Source organism: Pundamilia nyererei, unplaced genomic scaffold (genome assembly GCF_000239375.1).
Source record: "Pundamilia nyererei isolate P.nyererei 1_Seehausen unplaced genomic scaffold, PunNye1.0 scaffold00097, whole genome shotgun sequence".
NCBI classification, from domain to species: domain Eukaryota; kingdom Metazoa; phylum Chordata; class Actinopteri; order Cichliformes; family Cichlidae; genus Pundamilia; species Pundamilia nyererei.
This window is the reverse complement of record NW_005187498.1, coordinates 2,113,192-2,124,597: the sequence shown is the minus strand read 5'-3', so window position 1 is coordinate 2,124,597 and position 11,406 is coordinate 2,113,192. Positions and strand designations below refer to the sequence as shown.

The window sequence follows — 11,406 nt, the reverse complement described above, 5'->3', positions numbered from 1 at the left end:
CACACACACACACACACACACACACACACACACACACACACGCACACACACACACACACACCTCCAGGCTGTGTCAGCACACCTCACGCTTTTGTCCAAGTTGTCAATGAAAAATGATAATTAAAGACAAATGCTTTGATTCCCAGTGGATGGACATGAACTTTGGACAGATGCCTGTCTTTATTGTCTTGACCAGCTGCATGTGATTTCATGCTGTAAGCCCTGATCTAGCACACATATATGGAAGCATCATGCAGTCTATTGTAGGGCAACGTGTGCTGTAAGGATCTGGTTGTGTGCTGGAGATCATAGAGGCCAAGCAGAATAAATCCAGTTCATAATACAGCGTTACAGATGTCAGTTCCACTGATGTTTGCAGTACATCTTTTGCGTGTTATACTTGGCCAGTTACAGTCTGACTTTTTTCTAATAGCATAGCCTTTTCTGTCTGAATGAGCAACTGCATTCTGTTAAAAAAGATAAATTGTGGCAGCTTTATTTTCTTTGATTAGAGCCTGCAGAGATGTGGTTTTTCACTGGTAAAAGATCTTTTTGTTTTCAGGCAGTGATTCAGGCTAAAATGTGTATTTAATTCTCGTCTTTCAAATGCACGGCCATGTTTCACTCGTTCAAAACATCGATTTTCACTTTCTTTGTGAGATTATGAAGCAGTTTAGGTCAGTAAGCCACATTTCATTGTGAGCAAACTATCTGGAGAGGTTCTGTTTGTCGGCTCAAGGTATTTTAACTAACTTTAGTATTCACGTTCTGCACTGCACAAGCATCGTTATGCAGACATATCTTGAAAACTCAATTTGGTTTAAACCAAAGGCTCAAGCGTTTGCTGTTGTGGTGGATTGTCATGAGAAATATGGTGATATAATAATATTTTGGGCATTATTTTCTATTTGGCAAGAAGTAATTAACTGCTTGAGCGTTGTTAATTATGAGAGGGGAAATGACAATCCAAAACTTGTAATGTTTGCTCATTTGAAATTATTCACCCAGAGAAACGGACGCGGCTGTTTCTCGTAGGATTTCTGGAGTGTAACGGTTTCAAGCTACTGTTTGACCTTGCTGCTCTTAAGGTGCACCGTGGGCATCTTTAGATTCGCGACATGTTTCCGGACCCACTCAGATGTTGCTCGATTACCCCTTAATGGTCATTTTCTTTGGAAGGCAGGGCTGATTCACCTGCTGATTTACCTGCTAGTCCCCGGCTTTATTTGCCACAATAAGAGCCGTGAAGGCTTCCAACTGTCTGGTACCCGACTGTGAGCGAAAGTCATCTGAGCTCCAATAGCCATTTAAAAATCATCAGATATTAATTCCTCTCCTCTTGCTTTTGAGTTTTCGGCTTATTGACTGGTACCTCCTAATTGTGTCTGATTGTTTTGCAAGGGCCTAATTAAGGTCTTGAATCAGCAATCATTTTTCCATAGTCCTATACTAATTCCCGTAATTTCCAGTGTTCTCCTTCCCATTGTCAGACGATTGCTTTGATAATGAGCGGCTGTGCAGGGGGATTATCTTGGAGAAAGCATTTGGTGAGGACACACAGAGAAAAGGTATCATTATGATAACTGCTTTCTCTGCCTCCTAAATGAGAAGTCATCCTTAAAGTAGTCGATTATGGTCTGCACCTCTAGAGAAAGCCTGCGCAAAATTATTTGTGCCATATAATGTTCTGAGGTTCTGTGAAATTTGCACACCTGTCTCTATGATATTATGTGGCACAAAGAAGCATCTATAACTACAACACAGGACTGAACGGTCTCTGTAAGAGATGTACCAACCTCAAACTTAAACTAATAAACAATAGCAGCGTCGCCCTTTGTGTCTCCTTCAGGGTGAAGTGTTTTGGATATTTTGTGTTTACGAGTCCCTTCAGTTATAGCTCACCTGCACCGATGTTGTGCCTGATAATTTCCCTTAGTAGCAGTAATGCACCTACATATAAATGTTCCTTTGCTTTTTAATGGTGAGCACATAGATCATAGCACACAGCGTCTTTCTAGTGAACGACAACATGAATGACGCGATGTTAAAATGTTCTGAAAAGCCTGTAATGATCAGAGAATGTACTGAAGTACAAGTTAATCATTTTAAAGCTGTTCACACTGTGTGAATCATATTTTAAAAGGTGGCTGTATTTTAAAAACTGATTGGATTTTTTGAACCGGATTTTTAATAGACATCAACATCTGTGACAAATCACATAAATGTTCACCAGCTCCATCAGTGATTAGACCATTAGGGTTCAAACATTAGTGTATTTCTTTGAATGACAACACGTTTGCTTAGTGCTCTTTCCATCAGTATGTAAATGGTAACCCGAGCCTTTCGTGTCTCTATTGTTTTTACCATCTGAGCAGCCTGATAGGAGACAGCGGTAATTAAAGCACGGGGGCGGGCCGTGAGGGGAGCTAAACGCACAATAAAAACCTTCTGTGAGATTCCAGGACGAAGGTGCCACGCAGTCCGATCCATTTTAATTGTCGTTTGAATTAATTTGAGAACCCTCAGGTTGATTAAAAAGATGCATTCCTCCGGCTGCGCGTGATGTCATATTCATTGATCCGTAGAGGTTACTTTATGCAGTCGTGTAGGATACGTTTATGCTTCTGAAACTTGGCCGTTTGGAATTCATTAGCTATTGATCCCTGTTAGCGATGGTAAACGCAGGGTCTGATAGCAGCCTTGTCTGAAGCCAGGTAATCAATTCAGTGCCATTCAGAAAACAAATGCCCTTTTACTTTATTATTGTTCTGCATCAACATTTGATACTGCAGCAAAAAAAAAAAAAACACCCACTCATATCTCTGTCACAGAGTAACTTTGAATTTGCTGTTTATTTGTCGAGCTTTTCTTCTGCCTTTGCGTTCTTTTCCCCTCTTGAGTTTGTACGAGGTTCGGTTGTCTCTGCACAGCCTCTTCCTCTCTCCTCTGCTCTCACTGACTGATTCTTGTCCTCCATCCATGCCTCCTTGCGCACTGATTGGCTGCCTGTTAGTCAGTTGCAGCCAATAAGCCATTTTGAAAATCTCAGTGTTTAGTCTGGTGCTAGGCAGTAGGATCAACAGACAGGTGGGTCGGGCAAAGTCATTGCCGTGGCTGGCTGCACAGAAAAGCTGCGTTAGCTTTTAAAGCAACATTACCCTAAGTTAATAGTAACACGGCAGTATTTCTGTAATCCCAAACAGGTTAGCCCATGTTTGCGAGCAACTGCTATGTTAAGCCCCAATGCTCAGAAGCATGTGCTCGACTCTTTCTTTTGGCTTTTCTGCCTAATTAAGCTGAATTTCTTATTGCTCTTTACACATACATGTGTTTGCCTGTGTCGTAGCAGCAGTAGCAGGTTTCACACGCCTGACCGTGTTGCATTTAATTCACTTGTTCATATCAGCTAATTGGCTTTTTTTTTAAGTCATCTTATTCCTTTGTCAGTCCTTGTAGCTGAACGCTGAGAAAGAGGCGCCAGAGCAGGGCACAGTAAGATGAGGCCTCTCTGCAGGGGAAACAGAGAAAAAGTAAATCCTGTGTACTGCCTCGACTCTGTTCGCTTTCTTTGCCAGTAATAGTGTGCAGGGTGTTTTCCCAGTATACTAAAACACTCAGCAAACAGAGCTATCCAAAAATATTCCATGCACGATGTTAGATTTCAATATTTGGGCTTTGTATTGGCTTCTTGTCCTTGGCAAGATCAAGTCTCATACTCAGACACAATGAAGTGGCTGGATGGGTACGTTTCATTAATGCGAACTGCACAAACTCTGTCTGGATTAACCTGTTGACTGTTTTTCTGTCACGGCTTGAGGCAACATTAAATTAATGGAGATAAGAGCTTTGAGCCAAAAATAACCCCCTGTCTCTGGTGTGCCTGCAGAGAATAAAGTAGCACAAATTATCTTCCTGCTTAGTTTTGGCTGCCAGTATGCAAAGTTTTGGTAAAGATAACAAAATGTATAGTGTTTTATACACTTTGAAAATGCCAGGTTTCTAAATAAATAGCTGCTTAACACAGCTTTTACATTTTCAGGCTTATAAAGATGTAATGCTTATTTTTTCCTTCACAAAAGGATGTCTCAGGTGGAGTCTGGTTTGGTCGTCATAACCACTGATATAGTGTTTGTGTACCTACACAGATGTATGTTGCCTTCACAGTATAACAGGGTTCCCATCAGTGTATAACAGGACATTCGATAAAAACAAACACTAGCTTTTCTCAGCCTTTCTTATATCCTCGCACATGTAAATCATGTCGTTTCCTCCCCCGCTGACTTTATTGCATTGTCGATGACAGTGTTGATTTTTTCCACCCCTGTCTGGTTCATAATGGTACGTTCCATACCCAAGGGAAGTCCTTCAAACCCCCACCCCTCTGGTTCTCATTTGAACTTTGACCCTGGCCTTCTGCCTTTCAGGACATGAACTGACCCCTCATTGGGGGAATGTTTTGGCTGAGCGTGGCTGACGTATCAGATGAGGCGCTCAGGTGGCCGCATGGCCATTTTCTTCTACATCGCAGAGCTAGCTGTCTCGTAGCTATGCAGACCTGTGCACTTATTTTTCCCTTTCCACAACATAGTATGTGTGAGAGAGTTGTGAAATGGATATTGTGTGGTGGTTAATAAAGATGACCTAATTATGGAGAAAGATGAAAACGGCACACAGCAGTTTCTCCAAGAAGAACATTAGGATGCCGCCTTTTCCTATCAGTAAATAGCACCGTCAGATCTAAGTGAACAGTCTGAATTGTCGACAGAGAAGTGTCGACGTTTGTGTGCTTGTTTTGCACCAGCGAGGTGTTGACTGCACACGATTTAATAAATGTAACCACATTAGATTCTGATGATAGCGTTGCACAAGTTAGACAACAGGTGTAGCACGCTGCTGTCCTTCTTCTTTCTGTTTCCAGGGATTTAATCAAGTGAAGGTGAGTTGTTTGCTACAGGCTGCTCTTGATGACAAATAATGGGGGGAAACACACATTAATCTTCAGCTCAGAACAGACTGCTTACTGGCATTACAATCCCATTACGCCGGCATCTTTGATGTTGATCTATCGGTTGGAGCCTGATCGAAGTGTTTGCTCAACGTTTATTCTGTACCGTCGTGTCAGTGCGGTGTTTCTGACTTGGTCTCATTTGTCACGAGAGTATGAAATGGGTAACATTAAAAAACAGATCATTTCTTGTTTTGTGTTTTTATTTGCATGCATCTGCAAATGTTTTGTGCCTCTCCTCCACCTGTGTTCTTATCACGCTGTCTTCTCTAAATTTGATTCTGTTTTTCTTCTTTATTTTAATGCCAGTTTGAAATTGTCCTTTCTTGCAGCAGGTCTACAGTTATAACTTCAAACGATGTCCTAATCCACTATGAAAATGAGCATCATATAATTTAAATAAAGGCTAAGTTATGCACAGAAATATTTTATATGTTGCCGCTGTATCTTACTGTCTTATCCATCCATACTGGTGAACTTTTCTTTGAATGACTGCTACACTGTGGAAATGAAGGTTTTAGATTATGTGCAAAATGTGAAGTATTTCTCCACATTTTGTGTTAAATTAAAGTAACGCGGTGATTGAAAATACAGAGGTCGGGAGACATTGCTACACTGATCGTTTCCTTGAAGTCAGAGCTGAGCAAGTAAGGCAGATGCTCAACAGTCTGGCGTTAAGCTGAGTGAGGAGGCCGGCGTGTGAGATGCTCTCAGCACAGAACTGTAGTGTGGTCTCTGGCGGATACCTTTCTCTTTAGTAAGTCACAGGTCTATGACATATGCTTGTGTTACGGTAACAAACCACCTGACTGTGCTTGGCTACTTTTCTGGCTAAACTGCAGAAGTGTGCGGCACAGGAAAACACGCTGCTGATGATGCATGAGCGATTGATACACTATATCCCAGCGTGTAAGACAGAGCTCGTCTCGTCTGCTTGAAAGAATCATTGCAGAAGTTTGCAGAAGATTCCTTATACTACCGAGTGTCCTTTTTTATGTTTTTTAATACTTTCCAGCAAAGCCACATAAAGTGTTTTATTTGATGTGTGACGAATTTGATCCAGTGTTTGTGTTTACTGAAAGAGCTCACATGATTTTGATGAATAGCGTTTTAAAACAGAAGCATGTGAACTTTATTTCAATCAGGAGGTGCAGTGTGAGCGTGTCGTCAGTTTGTCCTGTATCTAGACGATTTTATTTACTTTGTCAAGAAAAACGAAAAATCTGGCATCAGCACTGAAATCTTAAGCAACCAGCACGCCCATGGAGTTGACTTTGGAAGGCGATAAGCATTCCTGCTCCACTCCATATTAGCCCGCAGTGCTCGTGTGTTGGGCAGCCTGCCAGGTAGAGGTTGCTATGGCTTCTAACACCGCCCTTTACACTGCCTAACCCCCCCCACCCCCTCCCAGAAGGTGCGAGATTTTGGGAGGGGGCAGGCCACGCTTTGATTTAGACAAAAGATGTCTTTACAGTGTCAGCAGAATACTAACTGGGAATGCTGTGGCTTTCTGGTAGGAAATCATGTGATCTTTCCAGCCAAGGTTTTGTGATGGTGCCAGGCGAGGCAGAGGGAGAGAGAGACTCACACATGGAGGGAGAAAAGGGGAAAACTTTGAATAATGATGCCAGCAAATCATTTTTATACAATTTTTTTCTCTTCTACTTTGTTTTGGAGAAAATGGCGGACAGCACATCGCTGAACTGAAGCCGTGATTTCAGTGAGCTCAGTTTAGAAGTGTGCCTCGGTCTTTTCATCATTCCTCCATTTAGCAAAGTAATAAAGCAATGGTCCTAGCACCCACTGCGCATAGCTCACACCCAAGTAGAAAGTGTGGATACAGAAAGATAGAAACATAAAGTCTGACAGAATAGTAGAGACGTAGGTAAGTGGCATTTTCTGTTCTCTTATTCCAGGTTTTCCTTTGTCGCACTGCGGCCGTAGGAATATTCTGTTGTTTGTGGCTCTGTGGCACTGGCACAGTTAATGGTAGCTGACCGTGGCATGCTTGATTACACTGGCATCCCTCTCAGGCTCTGCTCTCTGCTCTCTGCTATCCGCGGTCTTGACTAAGTTGAGCTAAGCTCTCACCACAGCCACATTGCTGTTGGCCAGGAGGAGGACCGCTCTGGCAATTCTGTGGGCTAGTTTGGGATACAAGTCCACAGCAGATTGTTATTATTATGGATTTAATTTTGTAGCTGGGAACTGCAGAGACATATGACACTCCCAAACTGAGGCACAGAAACTTACCGATATACACACATTTGTGTTTGTGTTTTTCTTCTTTCCCGTGTGGATGTGATGTTGTCAGAACAGTTACTGACATGTAACTGTGAACCTTTCTTTTTCTTTTCTCACAACGATAAGAGTCATTGTTAAAAGTGAATCGTAGCATTGAGCTGCAGGTCCTGGCAGATGCAAAGCATTGTGTGGTATTTAAAAGCAATTCTCTTTTCCTGTTTTTAGAAAAATAAATGGCCACCCTAGAGAACCCACTGGCCCAGCGACCCATCCTCAGAGCAAGATGCAGCCACGATGGGTAAGTTACCACAATGCTGTCACCATCTGTTTGATGAACTTTGATCGTGTGGGGCGAATGTCTTGCTGCTAGCTGCGGTGTATTCACTGGCACCGCCGTGATCTGCATGAACGCCAGTGTTCAGCACACGCGTCCTGCTTTTTTACACCTGTGTTGCTATAGCTGCGAGACAGTATTAGTCCTTTATTGAATTATTTTGCTACTTTGGCCATAACCATTTGGCACAAACCCGTAGATCCGATCTTGTGGCGAATCTGACAGCACAAGCTCGCCTCTGTGGGTCTTTGTCATTGTGGTGCGATCGTCGTGCTTGAACCTTTTTTTTTCTTTAATAATTTAGGTTTTAAACTGCTCCATATATTAATATTCAATCTTTCTCCAAGCGTAAACCTGAAATGTGGTGATAGTGATGAGACACAGTTTGGCTTGAGGATGACTTTATTCAGTACATAGACAAGAGGAACCCTAGTTGAAAATGTGTGCATCCGGGTTGAGGTAGTAGGTTGTATGGTTTAGAATTACACCCTGGGAGTTAACTGTACAACCTTCTAGCTTTCCTTGGAGTACACGTATGACATCAGTTTGCAGTTTGAACATGCAGCACCTCTAAAGTGATGCTGATCTTTAGAATAATGTAACTCTGGCTCACATGTGGTTTTTGTTTCATGGCGGGCCTGCCAGCTCACTATGGCCCTGCTAGAGTTCTAGTTAGAACACATTGTACTTAGACTTACTGCTTTTCTTCATCTGCCTTTTAAGTTCTAACATATTCAATCCTGATAAAAGATGTTAGGAGTTGCTCCAGTTATAAACAGTTGTGAAATTCAGTATGAGTTAAACAGGGTGCTAAAATATAAAAATATGCCATATTGTCTTATTTTGAAGTGCTTTCTACTCGCTGAGGTGTAATTGCGTGGTGGAACCTATTTCACACCGTGATGGCCTCGTGTTTCAAACCGCCGCTTCATCTTTGCGGCCTAGTATTACACGTCGGCCTTTTTATTCAAAACGGCTGTGGCGTCTTTCTAATGTGTGCTGCGTGCCAAATATTATGATACACAGAGGGTTCGCTGTAAACACAAAGTATAAAATATAATAATCAGACTTGTTATATTTAGCAGATGCTCTGTGATTGCCATTTGCACACATATTTTGCACAGCTGACTCAGGTTAGGTCTAATTGACACACCTAACACTTCCTAAAACTGTCTACCCAACGCAGCCCCACTCTATTATTGCAGTTGGATGTTTATAGGTTGTTGCCAAGTCTTGTGATACATTGTCCACAGTTCCATACTATGTGCATTTGTGATATGAGGTCCAGTTTCAGGTTGAAGCTTGCCTCAGCGACACTAGAGTCTCTGTTTACTGTGGACTTGTCCACTGACTGACTGCGTCAGACTACATCTGTGTCTGGCATTCAGCCACAGCTTGTAAAATGACTCCAAAGCACCACACAAGAGAAAAACGGCCTGGCAGATCAGCTTGAGATTGTTACTCTTCAGGACGGTTTGATGTAAGCAAGCTGCCTGCTCGAGCTGGAGCTTTGTTGTAAATTCTGCTGTAGTTCTTCATCATTGTGATAGGGTTTTTTTTATTGATGACACAGATGTTACAATGTTTGGAGCTGAAGCTGAGCAGGCTGCCCTTCTGCAACCTTTGTCATTTATCCAACGAGCTTGTATCTTTTTCATTGTTTGATGCTCAGAGTTTCCATTGAATTGCGCTCATGCTTAGCCAGATATGCTGTTCCACTCTGAAATATTTGATGTTAAGATGTTGAAGAATTTCTTTGGCTGAAGGGTTGTCTGCAAAGTTAGCCTGCTCTTCCAGTGTGAACAGTTGTGGAAAACCCCTTACCTGTTTCCTATCAGTGCAGCTATTGAATGGAATTAATTGGCTATTTTTAGATCATCAGTAATTAAATCTGGAGGGAAACTAACACCGTTGAAATCCAGCGATCCTTGTCAGCATCGCATGGCCGGTAGAGTCACTGTCATCAAACAGGTTTCTGTGTGGGAATATGATCCTGGTAAATCCCTGGAAACCAAAGAAGGCCTTTTATCTTCCATTTTGTAATCCCACTGTCAGGAAGATCACGCCTCCTTATTCAGCTACACACCACCGGGTTTCACATTGCTGCTGCTGCTGCTGCTGCTGTTCTGACCCACTCACAGGAAGAAGAGTCAGAAGAAGTGTTGAAAAGTGGACAGTGTGCTGAGGAACGCAGAGGGGATCTCATGCCAGTCAGCTTAGAATGAAGAGTTAGTTCAGGCAGCACCAAATGTAGCTTCTTTATTTAATCACAAATGCAAAGTTTGTTTCCTTCGTCTTTAGCTCTTACAAATTTAACAGAGTATGCAGAATCAAGATGTGCCTCACTAGTGTTTATTTCAAGAGCTGCGATTTTCTCATCTTTCCTCACCTCTGAACTTCAGTCGTTCCTCCAGATGTGTCGAGGAAAGCGTTGCTGCTGAGAATCATGCTGCCTCAGCACTCCTCTGTCCAGCTGGTCATTGGTTCCAGCTGGGCCTTCATTTATGGGATGGTTAAACAAATAAATTATGGGATTAGATAGGGCCGGTTTAGGTCGCTGATTTATTTATTTTTTTCTGCCCCCACTGCTATAACAGCCCCTTTGAGAAGTAGGCTGGCAAGGAACTTCAAGGTTCTTCAGATGACTTTAAGAATTAATAAAATAAAGATTGCCTTGATTGAATTTGGTGTGCTGCAGTCCAAATGATGTACAGCAGGAAGAGCTGGCAGCACTGCGCAGACAGCCAATCATGGAGCATCACATTTGCTCTACATTTCATCAGTGAAGGCAGCCTGAAACCTAAAGAGTGCGTGTATTAGACCAGCAATAAGGAAAGTTGCTGAAACCTAGAATAATAATTCATTTTGGATGATTTTTCTTCTTTTTTGGCCAGTTTATAGTTGTTTCCTGTTGCATGTGTTCAGCTAAACGCTAGCAAATGCTGCTGCTCTTTAAAGTTCCATATGAAGATAAATCTCACTGAGCTCAAAACAAAAATAAACAGTCCCTAAAGTGAATTTATGTTACCGCCTGTGGAGTGGATGCAGTGTTTACATTGTGATCAGATTGCAGATTGTCCTGCATTTTTGTTTCGATGTCAGAGAAACTGTATATTCAAAGCAAGAGACCCATCACACGAGGCTAATACACTTTGTGATACTCAAAGTTCTGTGAGCCGTTTAGTTGTATTGCAGACAGTGACACTCAGGCACAAAACACTGGAAAATCAGCCAACTGCTGCTTACATCTGTAATCTCTCTGAGAGCAGAGATTGGCTTCTTGCTTTTGACGTCACCAATGGGTGGAAACCTTGGTAACAAATCGTCTGAGACCAGAACGCTGTCGGTTCTGGCCAGAACGCTACTCTAGCTCCCCAACTGATAAAATCTCACTTCCCTATAAAAATGAGCAGCCTCGAGCACCATTTCTTCCCAAGGAAACATATTCCCTTAATGCATTCGGGTTAATGGCAAATGAATAATCATAACTACTTTCACCCGCCCCCCAAACACACACAGACACACACACAGACACATGGGGGTGGGGTGTCATCGATCTGTCTGGAGTGCGCCCCTCTCTGCCTGCTGCATCAGCCGCTCTCCCCCTATTGATACGCTCTTGCCCCTTGACCCCTGGGACAGATCGATGCAATTGATTGGAGAAGGGCAGGGACAAGGGCAAGATCTGCTGACTGGCCGACAGCAGTGTGACAAGACATGATCGTCATTAATGTCCCGCTGGCTGGCTGGCTGGCTGGCTGGCTGGCTGGCGAGGTGCTGTGCATCACATATTCCCCGCCGCCCGCTCTCCTCCCCTTCCAGC

General features: G+C 42.8%; 1 long non-coding RNA gene across 1 annotated transcript in view; it reads left to right on the top strand.

Annotated features, from left to right (window-relative positions):
- Window positions 1–11,406, top strand: part of LOC102199196 (uncharacterized) — a 44,282-nt gene that overhangs the window by 23,112 nt on the left and 9,764 nt on the right. The window contains exon 2 of the long non-coding RNA XR_311922.1: window positions 7,475–7,547. This is a non-coding gene — a long non-coding RNA (uncharacterized LOC102199196). The remainder of the gene's footprint in view (window positions 1–7,474; window positions 7,548–11,406) is intronic.